At 47.0% G+C, this 18,827-nt stretch overlaps 2 long non-coding RNA genes and 1 pseudogene across 4 annotated transcripts; 1 reads left to right on the top strand and 2 right to left on the bottom strand.

The window, feature by feature from the left end:
• Position 1: 1 nt before the first annotated feature.
• Positions 2 to 7,905, top strand: LOC111825182. 3 transcript variants are annotated; one of them, XR_002828318.1, is made up of 5 exons: positions 2 to 143; positions 345 to 456; positions 2,789 to 2,914; positions 4,675 to 5,099; positions 6,680 to 7,905. It is a non-coding gene; the product is annotated as an uncharacterized LOC111825182 (long non-coding RNA). The 3 variants fall into 3 exon arrangements; XR_002828316.1 differs by lacking the exon at positions 6,680 to 7,905 and having other exon boundaries at positions 4,675 to 4,825; positions 4,921 to 5,564; XR_002828317.1 differs by lacking the exons at positions 345 to 456; positions 6,680 to 7,905 and having other exon boundaries at positions 7 to 143; positions 4,675 to 5,564.
• On the bottom strand, positions 1,929 to 6,142 carry LOC111825183. The gene is made up of 2 exons (XR_002828319.1): positions 5,558 to 6,142; positions 1,929 to 5,396 (listed from the first exon to the last, which is right to left on the bottom strand). It is a non-coding gene; the product is annotated as an uncharacterized LOC111825183 (long non-coding RNA).
• Positions 7,906 to 15,900: 7,995 nt separating the features above from the next.
• LOC102423422 lies at positions 15,901 to 17,120 on the bottom strand (annotated as a pseudogene).
• Between the last annotated feature and the right edge of the window lie 1,707 nt (positions 17,121 to 18,827).

Raw genomic sequence — 18,827 nt, forward strand, 5'->3', positions numbered from 1 at the left:
GCGCGGCTTGGGGAGGGTCCGCCCAGTGTCCTGCCGTTCGGCAAGCTTTGCCTTTGGGTCACGGGAGCAAGTCCTCGCCGAGAGCTCCCCGACGAACAGGCTATGGAGGTGCCAGCTCACAGAAACGCACGCGCCATTAGAAGGTGAGCCCGAGGTCCTCCTGGCCGAGGCGGTCAGACGTGAGGTCCTCGCTCGCAGCCTGGAGCGGGCCCCTGGCGGCCTCCGTGCCCTTCCTCTCCCAGGTGTGCTCACAGCCCGCCTGGGCCCCGGAGCCCCCTTCCCAGTTCCCAATCGCTAATGACCTGCTGGAATTAAACTGGTAACTTTCCCTGCCCTTGAACCAGAAGTTTCAGGATGGGTTTGCTAATCCCCGTGCTATTTGTAACCTGCCCCGTGACACGTGACTCGGATTCAGCGGTGCCAGTTTCCACCCCAGAGGTCAGGGCGCTGGGGAAGGTGAGTAAAGGGCCCAGCCCAGGCTCCAGGAGCCCTGGGGACTTCCCCATCACCCCCACCCCCTTCTCCCCAGCTCCCCGTCCACTTTGCCCGACACCCAGTCACAGGTTCACACCAATTGCATTAACCTTTTGAAAGTACAAACACCTAGCAGACCTAACATAGCAAGTTGTTCCCAGTAGTTCTCACTGAGGGTCAAGAATGTTACAGAGGTGAGGAGAGTCTCCAGGAAGGGGTCAGAGGGAGGCAAAGAGGGGCGCTGTTAGCCGGGCTCTGAGGCCTGGACCCCTGGGTGGTAAGAGGAGGCTTTCCCAGGGAGGCATCCGGACAAGTGACAGCTTTGGAATGTGCTGGGGGCACTTGCCTCAGGGGGGGGGGGGCCTTTCCCACAGTTAAGTGCTCTGGCCTCTGCAAATCTCTGCCCTGAGGGAAGAACGTTGGCTATGACTCTAGTGAAGGATCCTAACCTCCTGACCCCGTGCACCTGCCAGGTTCCGCGTTCCCCCTTTACCTGCAGCCTGTGGCTCGTTACAGGCCTCAGAGAAGGTTGGAGCCCGAAGGCAGCAGGTGAACTAAAACAGCCATTTTTCATCTGAGAAAACTGAGACCTAAAGACAGAAACTTAGTCCACAGCTGGTTAATGTGAGCCCCGTGGACTGACCCTTCATTGGTTCCTCTGTCACCCATTGTACACCTGTCACCCAGAGGACACACAATGCCACAAACTCAAAAAAGGGCATTTTATTATGTGGCTTTTCGATCATTGTAACAATACAGATACTGTAGCCCAAGGACATTGCGGCAATCTGCGTGGAGGGTGGAGATAACTCTGGTCAAAGTGTCAGGATATACCCGCTTCGGGAAGGGCCTCAGAGTACACCTGGCTAACCAGCAGGTAACCAGCCGCGGTGACTGCACAGCAGCAGCAGCACTGGCCTCTCACGCGGGCCTGCAAACCACTCCTGGTACCAGAGCCTCTCTAGCTCTTCCTTCCTTGTTTTTCCCCTCTCCCTCATTTAAAACTCAGTCTCTAGTGGAGTTGTGTGCGGACCTGCAAGGGGCCTGTTGATACAGCTGCCCCTCTGGTGCCACATGACTGCGGGCTGGCCACACATGACAGACTCGAATGTACTGGCATCAAGGACAATCAGATTAGCTTCCACCTGGAGTATCTGCGGCTTGGACTGCTTGTGTCTTTTGGAGCCCGCTTGACAAAATTAAATTCCGTGGAATCCAGTCATGGGTCAAGTAGGAAAGACATACCCACCAGCCTTCGAGGTGCTTGTCTCAGGAGCAGACCTATTCTTAGGAAAGAGAAGGCATGACCCTGTCACTACCTAAAACCAAGAGGCCTTTTCCTGCCTGGGTGGTTGTGAACAAAAGATAAGCCCAGACAAATCCTTCGAAAAGTAGCCTCAGCACACGCTTTTAAAAATGGGTGAACCTTGAATTCAGGAAGTAAAGACAGAGAGTTAAGCCAAGGCAAGCATTCATTTATTCACTCAGCAAGTATTTGAGTGCTGACCATGTGCCAATAAACAAAACAGAAAAAATCCTTTGCCCAGGTGGAACCTATAATTTAAGAAGGAGAAAGGCAATAAAAGAAACACGTAAGTTACACAGAGTATTAGAAAGCCCAGAGGGCAGCTGGGAGATTTCAGCTGCAATAGGGCGGGTGGTTAAGGAAGGCGGCTCCCAGAAGGTGACATTGCAGCCAAACTTGAAGGGAATGAGGAAGCAAGCATATTGATAAACCATTATTGCATAACAAATTACCACCGAATTTAGAAGCTTAAAACAACTATGATTTATTCTCTCGGTTCCTGAGGGTCAGAATCTGTGACTATGAATCAAGACAGGGAAGACTGAGGGCAGGCCAAGTTGGAGGAGGAGGTTTCGGAGTTCAGTTTGGGGCATGTACTAGAAGCTGGGTGGTTCTGGCCCGGGGTCTCTGAATCAAGCAGTTGGCTAGGGCGCATCTACATGCCCAACTGCTGGCTCCAAGGTGACTCACTCCTTGGCTGTGGGTAGAGGCCTCAGTTTCTCGCCATGTGGACCTGCCCACAGAGCAGCCTGAATGTCCTCAGGACATGGCAGCTGGCTTCCCCTGGAGTGAGTGAACCAAGAGAAAGCAAATGAGGTGGACACGGCAGAGCCTCTTGTGACGTAGTCCCTGAAGCCCCACGCCACCACTGCTACTACATTCTATTCCCGGGAACTGAGTCACTCAGGCAAGGCATTAGGCTCCACCTCTTGAGGGGGAGAGGGGAGTATCAAAGAATTTGATATATTTTAAAACTATGAATTTGAACATATTTTGAAACTATTACAGAAAAATACAATGACATTGGTGGGAAGAAGGAAAGAGCCCTGCCAGAGAGGAAACAGCAAATGCAAAGGCCCTGGGGTAGGAACAGGTGTATTCAACGAAGAACAAGAGGCCAGGTGCATGGGGCAGGTGAGCAAAGGGAGGGGAGTAGGAAAGGGGATCAGGGAGAGAAAGTGTGTGTGTGGCCATGCTCACCAGACTGAGTGGGGCTTTGTCGTGGGGTGGGCCGTTGTACTTGAGATGGGAAGCTTTGGAGGGTTGGGGGTTGGTTTTGTTTTGTTTTTAGCAGAGTGTGATATGAGCTGACTTATTTAAAAAAAAACACACACAAAAAAAAACTACAGTGGCTTCTGGGTGAGAATAGCCTGAGGAGGAGGAAGGGTAGAGGGGAGGAGACCATTTAGGAATCTATTGTGATAAGCCAGGAGAGAGAGGGCTGTGGCTAGTGTTTGAAGGTGATAAACGATTGGATTCCCCTGTGCTGGTATATCTCAAAGATAGAGTCCACAGGATTTCCCATGGACTGGATGTAGGTTTTTACTCCAAGGTTTTTGGCCTGAGGACATGGGAAGATGGTTCTGGCGTTGACCAAGATGGGGAAGACTGAGGGCAGGCCAAGTTGGAGGGGGATGATTGAGAGTTCAGTTTGGGGCATGTTAACCCTGCGATGTCCATTAGACATCTGAGTGAAGTTGAGTAGGTGAGTGAATATACATGCCTGGAGTTCAGGAACTCTGGAAGGAGTACTTCGCTGTGGTCTGTCAGTGATGTTTATTACAAAATCAGGAAGGCTGGCCCCTCCTCTGGAAGAGCTGACACGTGCCTACGTGGCTACACCTGCCTCTGAGGCCTCCAAGAAGGCACAAAGCAAGGGCAGACTGGTGCCAACCGATGCGGGGGTTCAGGAGTTTCCAGGGCAGAGGGGCAGCACCGCTGGGAGGGATGGGCTTCTGCCGGGGCAGGGCCTCCTGCTCCTCTGCTTCTTCCCTCCCTCAGCGCTGGCCCCGTGGCACTCCCCAGGCACTGCCAACCTGGAAAAGAAGTTCTGGGCAAGTGGTGTGCTGGGGCTTGTAAAATACCTATCACCATTTTTTCAGAATTCACAAGATTACAGAAAGACAGTCAGTCATTAAGTCTGCCAGCCTCTAGTTTCTCTTTTGGTCTCTCACTGGTCCTGCCCCCTTCACCCCAGCACCCGGAGCATGCTTTCCGCTCCTCCAATTCCGGACATTTGCTGAGACCGCACAGGGGCTGGGGTACAGCAATCTGCTCTCCAGTGCTCAGTCTTGGGTTAGCATCTCAGCTAATCTTCCCAGGACCGCCAGCAATGCCCGCGAACCTAGCTGGGCCCCATCTGGCTGCCTACTCCTGCAACGGGTGCTGGGGTGAGGGGCGGCCAGGGCTCCTGGAGCATGTTCCTCCTCCCACCCTGTGTTGGACTTAGACCCAGGGGCCTGAGACACATGTCCAGAGTAAGATTGATTTGACAGGCTTGAGTTGAGGGTGTAGATTTGACCCCTTAGCTGACGCCCAGTGCAAAGACTAATCTTTTGCAGTCATTTTATTGCCTGGGATGGTGCAGTTGTTTTTGCAAGCTTTGTAAATAGCTTGAGTGCAGCTGGCTGGAGCCAGGGGTAGTGGATGCAAGGAGTTGTTTCAGAGAGAGTGAGGTTTTGCCTGGAGCTCACATGGTCTCATTGGTAGAGGCCTCCGCGTGGCCGAGGGAGTTACCACTTCCACAGCGGCACCAGCATCTGGGCAGCAGGCTCGAGGAGACCATGTTGGTAGTAAGAGTTTACAGAAATGTAGTGACCTCCTGGCATCTTGTGTTGGATTCATCGAACACCTACCACTAAATGGGCCCCAAGGAATAAATTATTTCTCTACAGCGTGTAACACAGGGACGAGACAGACCTGAGTTCAGAACCTGGCTTTGTCACCAGCTGTGTGACCTCGGCCAGGGAAACGACTTCTCTGTGCCTCGTTGTGCTCATCTGGAGCATGGGGCTCCGCAGACCCACCTCGAAGGACGTCTTGAGGGTACATTCCTGGCGCGTGGCGGGCCCTGATTAGTGTGTTTCTCTTCGGCCCCTGGCTGCTCACCTCATCTTCCATCTGTGGCTCCTCCCCTTCAGGAAGGTGGACCTGAGGAGTCCACGGAGAAAGTCAAGAAGAGGGAGCTCGGGATTCTCGGTGAGAACAGAACGAGGCGTGTTGACTTCTAGTGCTCAGCTGGCCATGCTTGGAGCCACTGCCAGCACACCTGGCTTCTCCCTGCAGCGTGTTCCCCAGATGTTCCTAGGCATCCTCAAAGGTGTGGATCACATGATTGCAAAAACTTGCTGTCCCAGTGGTTACACTGTGTTACTTCCTTCTCCTTCTGCTCCTCCCCCGCCTGCAGCCACCAAAACTGTGAGGCGCCTGGCTGTTGCCGGTGTCTGGAGAGGTATGTGAGGCCAGTCAGCAGCCCGGGTTCAGGGCTCCGCCTGCCTCACCTATTCTGGTTTCACCTGCCTGCCTTTACCCCATCACTTCCCCCTGGGTTCTGGCCCCGTACTTCCTGGTTGACACTTACGATTCCAAAAAGGATTCAAGTCAGCTTACAGTGCTTCTGAAATACAGCAAGGTGAAATAATTATAAAAGTAAGTGAGAAAAAGAAAGAAAAAAGAAACAAAAGGTTGACAGCATTTCCTACCTCGTTCAAACAGCTTGCTGGTAGTGTGCAGGGTGGGGTAAAAACATTTTTGACCTTATCCAGACAGGTAACTCACCTGTTTTAGGATCAGATGTGGTAACCTAAGACACTTGGAGATGGCTCTCAAAATGGCCCGACCCAGACACCTGGGGCTGCTGTGGGGACCTCCGCGCCTGGCTGGGGGCCTGGTGGGCGGGTGCAGCCTCAGCGGGTGGCACTGGTCATCTCCTCATGCTCACACACTCGGCTCCTCTCACAGCAACCGCTGGCCTAAAAAGTGAAGCAACAAGAGCCTGAACACCTGAGAGCCGAGAGCCTGATAGATTAAAGGCGGTTTGGCAGGGAGCCACCTCCTGTTTGCCCCAGATTTTAACAAAAGGCGCCTTGTCGCAGCCGCGGAATGCAGGTGAAGCCAGGGCTCGGGGCAGGGCTGGTTGAGAAAGAAGAAAAAGAAAACTCCTTTTGGGCTTTTTCTTGCTAACCTACCTCACAGGGTTATGGAAAGGATTACATGAATACAGAAAGTCTTGCTGAGATTTGTGCCCGGATGCAATTCTCGGAGAAATATTTTATCCTAAATAATGGCAGCAGGTAAGCCCTCCATAAAACCTCCCGTGTGCTTTTGGTGATGTACACGTCTCACTCGTTTGCATTTCATAACAAGCCCAAGAGGTAAGTACTGCTGCGGCCCATGTTGCAGGCACACGGAGGGGCGGGCGGCTGGGCCGAACCTGGCCAGGCTGCAGCCGGGCTGCCTGGGAAGCACCAAGCCTCGCCCCTTTTTCACTGCACGTGGGAGAGAGCGATGGCTCTTTATCCAATGTCAGTTTAGAGTCATTCAAGGGCAAGCTAACAAACTCCCATTCACTCTTTAATTCTCCAATTAAATGTCAATTCCCCAGAGAGACCTCCTAATCTAAATAAGCCCTGGCCTGCCCCCCTCACTCCCGTTATTTTCAGAGTACCTGGCATTTTTCACGCAGGGCACTAATCATACGCATAGTTACTCATCAGCCCTTTGAGACCACTTCTGTCCCACCTTTGCTGTTTAAACCACTGTGTCACCCTCTGCCCTTCCTGTCGCTATCATCAGTGACCTCCCAGATCTCCCATCGCCCAGCTCGGGTTTTGGCACCTGGGGCTCAAGTCTCTTCTATTTCAAACCCTGCCTTAATCTTGGATGCCTTCAACCTCACAGGGATGACCCAGCCGACACCCGGCCTTCTCCTCTGCAAGTCCTTCCCCTCCGTCCACCTCAGCTGGCCCCTCCCCCAGTTCAATCTGGACCAGCCGTGACCTGAAACGGCTCCTCCTGCAAGAGCAGGAATTGGAGCATCTTCTTCTATCTCGTTCATCTAACCGTTCCTGCCTCGACGATCCTTGACTCCCAACTGGACCCTTCGCTTGCACCAGTCGACTTTCATCCCCTTTCTTCACTTCCTTCTTGTGTAGTTTAGATTCTAAGCCAGGGGAATTGGGGAAAGTGCCCGGGGAGCCCCCGCAGCCTCCCAGGCAGTCAGTGCCACCACTATCTGCACAGTGTCTGGACGCTGGTGGACTGTGTCCATACGTGCCCGTGGCCTCTGGGGGCTGGGGAAGAGGGGGGGTGCTCCTGATCCGCTTCTGCTGGCTCAGCTAGGAGGCTTGACCAGGTAGAAAACATAGCGACTTCAGCGAAGAACATTCTCTGCTGATAGGTTGGGTGTGTGTCTATCAGACGCTGCTATCTCACTAGTTGGGAGATGGGACAATATAATCGGCTCATATTTCTGATATTCCTGGCTAGCCAACTGTGCTGTTTATGACTGCAGCCAGGAGGACTGAAAGATAGAAAAAAGCATCTTGAAAATAATTGTACAACTTCACAGTTTATTGGTAAACTTGACTTCCCATCACCAACTCCAGAGTTGCAATGAGTTTTATTTCCACCCAATCTTTATTACTCAAAAGAAAAGTCTACCCTCAAATCTCTATAGTGTTTGTAATTAGACCCATTTCTCTCAACATCCAAGAATTGAAAGATACCAAAGAAAGGTACCCATTTACAACACAAATCATAATGGATTAAATAAAGATACAGCCACATTCAAAGAGAGTATATGTGTATATGAGGTGGGTTTCCCATCAGGTAAATTCTTAGAGATGCAGTAGCTGGCTATTAAGTGATATGTTTAACTCTGAACTATTCCAAGGGAGGCTGATGAATATTACATCCAAGTCCTCTGAGTAGGACATCACTATTTGTAATCGCAGTGGAGACAGCAGTGCAGGGGCTAAAACCCATAGAATGAACAGGGTGGCCAGGTCAGTGAACCGTGACCAGAGGAGAGACCCTAGTGCAGGGGTGGGCAACCCCTGGCACGCCAGTAACTTTCGCTGGCAAGCGAAACCCTCTCTTATAATCTTCCATTTACAATTTTTTCTTAATATCGACTTTTTTATTTTTCAGATAAATTCAGTGTAGGTGCATCTCAGTGTAGGTGCATCTTAGATAAATAAATAATTTGACATAACAAGTTATCTTAAAGACCATAGACATGGATTAACGATGCCTCTGCCTTAACTCTCCCTGCCTTCCTAGATCTGACCAGTGCTTTGGTTTCATCCACATACGCTTGTGAATCTTTGTTCTCAGTGATGAATTTTGTTAAGTCTCGTAACAGGAGTAGCCTGACAGATGAAAGTAGTAGCTCGTGCATATCTCTGAAGGTCACGAAATATAAACCTGATGTAAAATCTCTGTCATCAGTGATGCCGCAGCAAAAGTCCCACTGATAATATCAAACGGAGTCATAAAGTTTTCTGTCGGACTATCAGTGTACATGTATACATTAAAAAATAAATGTATTTTTCATCATCATATACTGTGTTTTTGTTGCTCGAATGAATTTTATTATTTCTTCAAGGTTCTTCACATACGTACACCTTAAGAGATATCAAGTAGGCGTAACATGTTCTCAAAAAATTAGGGATGGCACGCAGAAGAATTTTGAGTCAGAGATTTTGCTGGTTTTGGCACGCACTCACAAAAAGGTTGCCTACCCCTGCCCTAGTGTATCTTCAGAGAGGTGGGCTTTGTGAAGGAAGGAAAAGGAAAGGCCTAAAAATACCGGCCCTCAGAGCATGGGCCCCGGTGTGGTGTGGGGAGAAGTAGCCGCACAGGCCACATCCAAGTGAGCCCGTTCCCCACATGCCTCCCCGCCCCCACAGCAGTTGCTGCTCATGGCCCCGCAGGCAGGGCAAGCGCTCTCTTCCCATCCATCCTTCCTGCGACCCGAGGCCAGGTCTGCTGGATGAGAAAGCTCTGCTGGATGGGAAAGCGAGTGAGCCTGACGCCCGCCCGCCCGGGGCTGCTTCCTCGGAGGGGGACCTGGGCCTGGGCCCCTACAGCTGGCTCGCGGTGCCAGGTGGATGGTGGCTCTACCCACAGACCTCGAGGAGGAAGTTGCTGAGGCCACATCTGAGCGATTTTGGCTGATGACGGGGAACATGTCTACACAGGGCAGGCCAAGTCAGGCCCACAGGAGCCACGGGGAAAGCGGTGGCCTCCCCTTGCTGGGAGGGACCTAATAACGGGGCAGCGCGTCCCCGGCCCGATAGGGGATGTTTCCAAGTGTAGGGGGCGGTGGGGCTTAGCAGCACACACTGCAATGACAGGATGGGGCTACCCTCCCGGGCCCTGGCCTGCGGAAGGGTCTGCGTAGGCAAGGAGGGGCCTGCTCTCCTCAGCTCCCCTTAACCTGCTTTGATCTTTCTGGCATTTTCCTTTTAGGAGACACGTTCGTTTCCCACGTGAAAGCCCTTTAGCGGATGCAGCTGGGGAGCATCAGCTACACGTGTGAGCGTGGGTTCTCCTCGGGGCCAATAAAAGGAACTTGGACGGGGACCCAGAAGGCCCAAATCTCGTCCAGCCCCGAGCGGAGCCAGGCTACTTCTTTCTTCTTCTGCCTCGGCTTCCCCATCTGCACCACGGAGTGACAGTGCTTTCCCTGCCTGCCCACCCGGGGGCCACGGGAGAGAGGAGCCTCCTGGTGCAGGAGGAGCGCTCAGGGGCCAGGAGGCCTGGAGCTGAGCCAGGCGAACCCACGCGTGGGCCTCCGTGTTGTGGGCCGAGGACTTGAACTCGTGTGAGGGAAGGACCGGGGCACGGTCGTGCTGGCCTCGCACAGAAGAGCGGAGCCTCTGAAGGAACCCCGGGCCCCACTCCACCGCGGACGCCCAGGGCTGGAGTAGGAAGGGCCCGGCCCGGGTGTAGAAAGTCTATTTTCAGCCTAAAACCCTTCCTCAAGCTCCGCCGTGCCCGGAAAGCCCAGTGTGTGAAACAAAGATGGGGCTGGACTTGCGAGCACAGCCTGCTCTCGGGGCCCACCTGGCCTGGTCTGTGGACCCCACCGGGCCTGGTCTGTGGACCCCACCTGGCCTGGTCTGTGGACCCCACCTGGCCTGCTCTGTGGACCCCGCCTGGCCTGGTCTGTGGACCCCACCTGGCCTGCTCTGTGGACCCCACCTGGCCTGGTCTGTGGACCCCGCCTGGCCTGCTCTGTGGACCCCACCTGGCCTGCTCTGTGGACCCCGCCTGGCCTGCTCTGTGGACCCCACCTGGCCTGCTCTGTGGACCCCACCTGGCCTGCTCTGTGGACCCCGCCTGGCCTGCTCTGTGGGCCCCACCTGGCCTGGACTGTGGACCCCGCCTGGCCTGCTCTGTGGGCCCCATCGGGCCTGGTCTGCGGACCCCATCGGGCCTGGTCTGCGGACCCCATCGGGCCTGGTCTGTGGACCCCATCGGGCCTGGTCTGCGGACCCCATCGGGCCTGGTCTGTGGACCCCACCTGGCCTGCTCTGTGGACCCCATCGGGCCTGCTGTGTGGACCCCGCCTGGCCTGCTCTGTGGACCCCACCTGGCCTGCTCTGTGGACCCCGCCTGGCCTGGTCTGTGGACCCCACCTGGCCTGGTCTGTGGACCCCATCGGGCCTGCTCTTTCTATTGCGCACGAGGAAACAGGCCCGGAGAAACCGTGTGCGGGCAGGGCCACACAGCTGGCCCCCGAAAAAGCCAGTCCAAAATGGGAACTGTCCAGAGGTCTTCTCCGGCGCTGAAGGTACATTTCAGGACGAGCCAGAAGTGGGAAGACGACAGAGAAGGCAGCCCAAGGTAAGCAAGAAGGGTTGAGGGAACCCCCCTCAGCCCCAGCCCCGGGGACAAGCTCCTGAGGGAGGACTGAGTCCACCTGTTCCCAAGGAAGAGGGGAAAGGGAGGTCCGTGGGACAAGGGGGTGGGGAGTCTGGAAAGGGGTTAAGTCCTTTGAAATGGGGTTGGTAGCAGAAAGCTCAACTTTCTTCACAGCAACTCTGCCACGGAGGGGAAAGCTCCAGGACCCCTTCAAAGTGAGGGTTCCAGTAAGTGTAGGGGTCCTGTAAGTGGCTGGACTGGGATTTGCTGTAGACCGATGGCAGAGTTGCAATAACGTGAGTACTGCAATAAAGCAAAGTCGTAATCCTTTTGCTGACAGGGAGGGTCTTACCTGCAATTTGTAAAAAAGTCAACATCTCTGAAGTGCAAGAAAGTGAAGCACAATGAAATGAGGGGCCCCTGTACGTGACATGCATGCGCCTGGTGGGCCAGTGAGTATTATGTAGGGAAAGACTTGCTGGTGGTGTAGATGTGTAAGCTTGAATGAAGGCTAGTGCGAGTTCAAGCATAGTAAGATTGAAAAAAAATGAACATGAAAAAGCCTTGGCAGGGCTAATGCCTAAGGCAAAGGTTGCTCCTCCAATGAAACAGTAGGTGGCCAGCTGGAATGTTGGAAGTTCATCATACAGCTAAGGCTGTTGGATCAGTAAGTAGGCTGATGGCTTCAATAATTACTGATGTAGAATAAGTGGGTGGGTGTCTCTTGGGGTGGAAAATGGGCTAAAGATGCTTTTGTTTTATGGCAGAAACCAGCAATTACTGCTCCGGCTCATAGGGGCGTGTCCGTTCTTAAATTTATTGAGATCTGTGTAGTAGGTGTAAGTGAATGTGGTGAAGGACTGGTGGTATGAGTTTTAGAGATCAGGTCTGTCCTTTATAATTGTAAGTGGCTACTGTTTGGTTTGATGTAAAGTAAATTAATCATTGCTGAATAAAAAATTAAGCGGTTCTTTGTTATGTGTGGGAAATAAAATGCTTGGAAATAGATTAACAACAGGTAATCCTATTACTGTTGGGATAGTGAAAGAAGCAAATACATTTTTGTTCATTTTGTTTCCTAAGGAGTATTATGTTTTGATGTTTTAATTGTTTAGTTCTGGATCCGAAGGATAAGAATGTTTTGAAATTTTTAATTGAAATATAATGAATAGTACTATAATTATTGATATAATGTAATCATGTTGATGTATCTAGTTGTGGCATATCATTAAGAGGTTGAAACTATCTTAAACTTGAAGGATTAATGCTATTTAGTTTTTTTATTGCTTTTATATTACAGAAGCAGATCATTCTTTGAAATATTTTAATAGAACCAATTTGAAGACAATAGGCATAAAGATATGACTTAACCCACAAATTTCTGAATATTGTCCATAGTATAAGCCTGATCATGTTAGGGCTGTTTATATCCTGGAATGGCATTTGTCTTTAGGCCTAAGGAGGGAATAGCTCATGAGTGTAGACCACATTTGGACAGATTTAGTATTCAGGTTGTTACTTCTATAGGTAGGACTACTTCATTATCAACTTCTAGTCATAGTTCTGGCTTTTGACCTATTGTAGGAATTATATAGATCTTCATAGTCTGTGTATAACAGTGACTATAGGTTTGTACAGTTAGGGAAGATTATTATTTAATCTATTGTATCAAGAATTTGTAATGCTAGAGCAATTAAAATTCGATAATGGGCAGAATAATTCAAACTGTTTCTACTTGTGTATCTGTTGTATTTGTGTGAGCTTAGTTGTCAATATTAATGAAATTAATGAATTGATGTAAAGGACTAAAGAACTAATCAGGAAAAACAATTATCTATATATATAAAAGGTTAATATGCTAAGTGTCTGACCGTCCGACCGGTCACTATAACATGCACTGACCACCAGGGGGCAGACCCTCAACGCAGGAGCTGCTGAGCTGTAGTGACTTGGCAACAGTGGTTCTTAGGTGACGCACCCTGAAACCAGAGAGGAGGGAGCCCGATTCCTTGCGGGGCCATGTGATTCCACCTTCGGCCGTGGGTTATGTTGTTGCTGGGGCACTTTTGGCCCTGAATCTGATTTACTGCACACTTGCGTTTTCCTTCCACATCCTGTACAACAGCAATTTTGCAGAGTGCCCTCTTGCATCCTGGGACCTCTCGGGGGATGTCGGAGAGCTGGTTTCGGCCCGATCCCTGCAGGCCAGGCTGAGGGACCCCACCTGCCGGAGGGACCCCGCTCACTCCGCAGATGCTGGGGAGGGACTGCAGGAGGTTGGCTCCAGGGCATGTCCGGCCCATCTCACCCAGTCCCATCCCACCAGCCAACTTCTAATTAATTTCCTTTCAATGTGCACGAATCCATGCACTGGGTCACTAGTTTGTGTATAATCATGAAACATAAAATTTTTTTCTATAATAAGTAATGTTGCTTGTAATCCTAGTTGGAATGGATATGCCGTCATCTATAATAATAAAAGCTTAATATGCTAATTAGGCCGGACGACTTCCGGACATCCTTCTGGACGAAGCCGGGGCTGTGAGGGAAGCCTGGGTCCCAGGTGCCAGAGGGAAGCCGGTACCAGCAGCCGGGGAAAGGCCTACTCTTGCATGAATTTTGTGCATTGGCCTCTAGTATATAATAAAAAAGCCTAATATGCTAAGTGTCTGGTCATCCGGTCATCCGTTCAGGTAATCAAAGCATAATATGCTAATGATATGCTAAGGCCACTCAACCACTTGCTATGATGTGCACTGACCACCAGGGGGCAGACGCTCTGACTGGTAGGTTAGCTTATTCCTGGGATCTGTCGGATCGGGACTGAGCGAAATGGGCCGGACATGCCCTGGAGCCCTCCCACGGTCCCTCCCTGGCTGGCCAACCTCCCGCGCCCCTCTGCGGCCCCGATCGTGCACTGGTGGGTTCCCTCGGCCTGGCCTGCACCCTCTCGCAATCTGAGACCCCTCAGGGGATGTCGGAGAGCCGGTTTCAGCCTGATCCCACAGGCCAGGCCAAGGGACCCCACTGGTGCACGAATTCATGCACTGGGCCTCTAGTAGAGATATAAAAGGTGTGAAACTGTAATACTTTAACTTTGAAAAAGTTATGTTAATTTTTATTATCTTATGGAGAAAGATGTAGTCATTGTGAGGTTGGCTTGAAACCACTTGCAGACAGTTCAGTGCCTTCTTTTCTTACTTTAAGTTTAAATAAGTAGGTTCTTTAAATGTATGATATGGTTGGGGACATCCATGCAATCATTTGACATTACTAGTTTGTTAATGCTATAGATGTTTCTTGTTTAGATGCAAATACTTCTCAATTTATAAACATTGTTAGTTAGTATTACTGCTGTTAATGAAATGAACGAATCTAGGATGAGATGGTGTTTCTTGTTGCATATGCAGTTGGATGGCCAGAGTAATATTGTGGTATTCCTGAAAGGCCAAGTAAATCTTGTGGCAAGAGAGTGATATTAATGCCCACAAATATCATTATACAATGAAATCTTGCTCAGGTTGAGCTGAGTGTATAGCCTGAAAATAATGGAAAGCAGTGGACAAATCCCCCTATAATGGTAAATGGTAGGAGGATTCGTAGTATGTATCACGAAGGACAATGTCTAAGGACGAATTAGCTACAGCGATTCCTGTTAAACCTCCTACAGGAAATAAGAAAATAAAACCTAAGGCTTATAATACGGCTGGTGATCATTTAATATTGCTTCCATGGAGGGTTACTCGTCAACTATATACTTCTACTCCTGTGGGAGAGCCATAACTATAGTAGCTGATGTAAAATATGCTCATGTATGAACATCTATTCCTACTGTGACTATGTGGTGAGAGCGTACAATTGACGCCAATAAATAGATTTATGGTTCAGACTATTCTATATACCTGAAAGGTGCTTTTCTACCCCATGAAATGATATGTGATTTTATGTGAAATTATTGAATCCAGGTAAAATAAGGACATAAACTTCTGGGTGGTCAAAGAACCAGAATAAATGTTGCTATAATATTGGATCACCTCCTCTTTCAGAATCAAAGAAAGTGTTATTTAATTGTGGTCTGTCACAGGGATGTAAAGTATAGCATAGGGAATATAGTTCATAATATTATAACTGTGTGTGGTGTCAGAGGGGTACTAGGTTTATTAAGGTGATCACTTTATAAGTTACATAAATGTCTAATCGCTGTTATACGCCTGACACTAATATAATACTGTATGTTGACTGTTAGTGAAAAAAAATTTAATTTACAAATAAATAAACAGCCTAGCCCAAGGGTGGGCAAACTTTTTGACTCGAGGGCCACAATGGGTTCTTAAACTGGACCGGAGGGCCGGAACAAAAGCATAGATGGAGTGTTTGTGTGAACTAATATAAATTCAAAGTAAACATCATTACATAAAAGGGTACGGTCTTTTTTTTTTTTTTAGTTTTATTCATTTCAAATGGGCCGGATCCGGCCCGCGGGCCGTAGTTTGCCCACGGCTGGCCTAGCCAGTGTGGCTCAATGGTTGAGCATCAACCCATGCACCAAGAGGCCCCGGTTTGATTCACAATCAGGGCACATGCCTGGGTTGCGGGCTTGATCCCCAGCAGGGGGCGTTCAGGAGGCAGCTAATCAGTGTTGATGTTGCTGCATTGATGTTTCTCTTTCTCCTTCTCTTCCTCTTCTCCCTTCCTCTCTACAATAAATAAAAACATATTTTAAAAATAAATAAATAGGCAGGTACTACCCAGCTCTGGCCAATTGTTGCCATGCAGGAGAAGGGCCTAGTGTTGCCACATTGTTTGATATTCCACCCCCCTCCCCAGAGAAACCAGAAATCTAGATTTTTTTTTATGAAGGTCTTCCAATTTTTTAAAAGTTGTCAAACTAAATTTCAGATCTATGCTGGTCAAATAAATCATCTTTGGTTAAATTTTTAAAAAAAGAGATTGTGGTCTGTTAATAATATAGTTATTCCAGCTGCTAGAACTGGGAGTGACCATAGTAATAGCACAGCCATTATAGGACCAATTAAACAAATAGTGGTGTTTGGTACTGAGAGCCGGAGGTTTTATATTAATAATTTTAGCCACGGGATTGTTGTGTATGGTCTTTATTATGTTGAGATAAATTTCTCCTATAGCCAATTTTTAAGTTTTTCATTATGAATGGTTGTTGAATTTTATCAAATGCCTTTTCTGTAACTATTAAGATGCTTTTTCTGTATCTATTGAGATTTTTTTTTTTTTACAGTAAAACATTTCTATATTTTGAATTAGCTGGCTGGATTCGATTTAGATGATCCCAATTTTGTTGGCAATGTCTAAAGTATCATAGTTGGAAGCCAATTGAACATATGCCTTCTTCTCTCCATCAGGCCTTATTAGGGTGTTGACCTTGGTCACGACAATGTCATAGAGCTTCTTCATAGTCTGCTTGATCTGGTGCTTGCTGGCCTTGACATCCATAATGAACACAAGTATATTGTCTTCCGTCTTCTTCAAGGCTGAGTAGGTGGCCAGGGGCAACTTGATGATGGCATATTGGTCGAGCTTGTTTCTCCTGGGGGTGCTCTTCCCAGGATATTTGAGCTGCCTTCTGAGCCACAGTGTCTTGGGTTGTTGGAAGGTGAGTGGTGTGCAGGTCATTTTTTGCAAGTGTCTGTGCATGCCTTTCAGCACTGCTTTCTTTGCCTTCAAAGCCTTTGCTTTGGCTTGAGCTCTGGGAAGGGCAGGAGCTTCCTTCTTCACTTTTGGTGCCATCTTGATGAAAAGCTATATGATTCTTTTCTTTCATTCTATTAATGTGATAATCACATTGATTGATTTGCATATGTTAAACTGTCTTTGCATCCCAGATATAAATCCCACTTGATTATGATGAATGATCCTTTTAATGTGCTGCTGAATTTGATTTGCTAGTATCTTATTGAGAATTTTTGCATCTATATTCATCAGGGGTATTGTTCTGCCATTTTCTTTTCTGATAATGTCCTGTTCTGGCTTTAGTATCTGGCTGACCTTGTAAAATGAGTTTGGGAATATTCCATCCTCTTTGATTTTCTTTTTTGGAAGAGATATTAATTGTATTCTTTGAATGTTTGGTAAAATTCACCAGTAAAGCTACCTGGTCCTAGATTTTTCCTCCTTGGAGATTGATTACTGATTCAGTCTCCTTACTGTAATTGGTTGATTCAGAGTTCCTAGTTCTTCCTGATTGTCTTGGTAGTTCATATGTTTCTAAGAATTTTTTCATTTCTTCTAGATTGTCCAGTTTGTTGGCATATATTTGTTCATAGTCATAAATCATAGTCTATGATTTATTGTATTTCTTTGGTATCAGTTGTAATGTCTCCTTTTTTATTTATAATTTGTTGATTTTTTTCCTCTCTTCTTTCCATGGTTAATCTACCTAGAGGTTTGTCAACTGGTTTATCTTTTCAGAGAATCAATTCTTAGTTTGGTTAATTTTTTCTATTGTGTTCTTGTTCTCTAATTCATTTATTTCTGCTCTAATCTTTATTATTTCCTTCCTTCTAACCTTTGGCTCAGTTTATTTTTTTTCTAGTTTATTAAAATGTAGAGTTGTGTTGTTTATTTGGAATCTTTCTTACTTAATGTAGGCATTTATAGCAATGAGCTTCCCTCTTAGAACTGCCTTTGTTGCATCTCATAAGTTTTGGTATGTGTGTTTCCATTTGCATTTGTCTTAAGATAAATACTTTTAAAATATCCTCTTTAATTTCTTCTTTGATCCATTGGTTATTTAGAAGAGTAATGTTTAATTTCCATGTATTCATGAATTTTCTAATTTTCCTCTTATTGTTGATTTCTAGTTTCATACCATTGTCAGAGAAGATACTTGGTATAATTTTCAATCTTCTTTAATTTTCTAAGCCTTGCTTTGTGGCCTAACATATGGTCTAGGCTAGAAAACATTTTGTGTGCACTTATTTGTATTCTGCTGTTGTCAGATCTGCATATATCTGTTGGGTCCCTTCATTCTATAAGGTTGTTCAAATCTGTTGTTTCTTGTTTCTCTGACTGGATGATCTATTTTTGAGAGTGTGGTATTAACAACTATTACACTGTTGCTGTTAATTTTTCCTTTTAGTTTTGTTAATTTTTGCTTTATGTATATAAGTGCTCTGATGTTGGGAGCATAAATATTTGCAATTGTTATATTTTCTTGATGTATAGTTCCCTTTATCATTATATGATAACCTTTATCTCTTATCATTTTTAAAGTACATTTTGTGTGATATAAGCTATCCTGCCCTCTCTTTTTATTACATTTGCCTGTCATATCTTTTTCTACCTCTTCACTGTCAGTCTATAAGGTTAACATAAGCAGCATATCATTGGAATTTTTTAAAAAGCCATTTAGCTATTTTATGTTCTTTGATTTAATAAATTAATCTGTTAAAGTTTAATTATTGAAAAGTAAGGACTTAATTATTGCCATTTGGTTTGTTTTCTCATTGTGTTATCCTTGTTTCTTATCTTTTTGTGTGCTTTGATGTCTTGTATTAGTATGTTTTGATTTCTTTATCATGTTTATGTAATTATTGTAGGTTTTTTCTCTTGTGGTTACCATGAGGCTTACATAAAATATCTTAAAATTATAAAATCCTACTTTAAATAATAACAACTGGAATTCATGAGCTTTACATTTTTACTTCTCTTCCCCTCACATTTAATGTTACAATTTAATAAAATTTTTTTTATATTGTGTTAACAAGTAAACAGATGATTGTAGGTTATGGTTATTTTTACTAATGCTTGTTTTTTAAATTTTTAAACTAAGAGTTGTAAAGTAAATTATGCCCCCACCATTACTGTATTACAAGAAATCCAACTTTGACTATGTATTTCCCATTACCCAGTGAGTTTTATACTGCCTTTATGTTTTTGTGATAATTAGCATATCTTATTTCTACTCAAGAACTCCCTTTAGCATTTCTTGTAAGGCAGGTCCAGTGGTGATGAATTCCCCTGTGTGTTTGTTCAGGAATGACCTATTTTGCCATCTTGTTGATGTCTCTTTTTATTTCTTGAATAATCATTCACTGAGATAAAACCCCTGAAAGTGGTGAGAGGCCTCCTAATAATACAATAGTGAGGATAAATATAGCAATTAAGGTGTTTTATTTCATACATAGGGAGAGTAAAAGTG

Source organism: Myotis lucifugus, unplaced genomic scaffold (assembly GCF_000147115.1).
Source record: "Myotis lucifugus unplaced genomic scaffold, Myoluc2.0 scaffold_0, whole genome shotgun sequence".
Classification (NCBI taxonomy): domain Eukaryota; kingdom Metazoa; phylum Chordata; class Mammalia; order Chiroptera; family Vespertilionidae; genus Myotis; species Myotis lucifugus.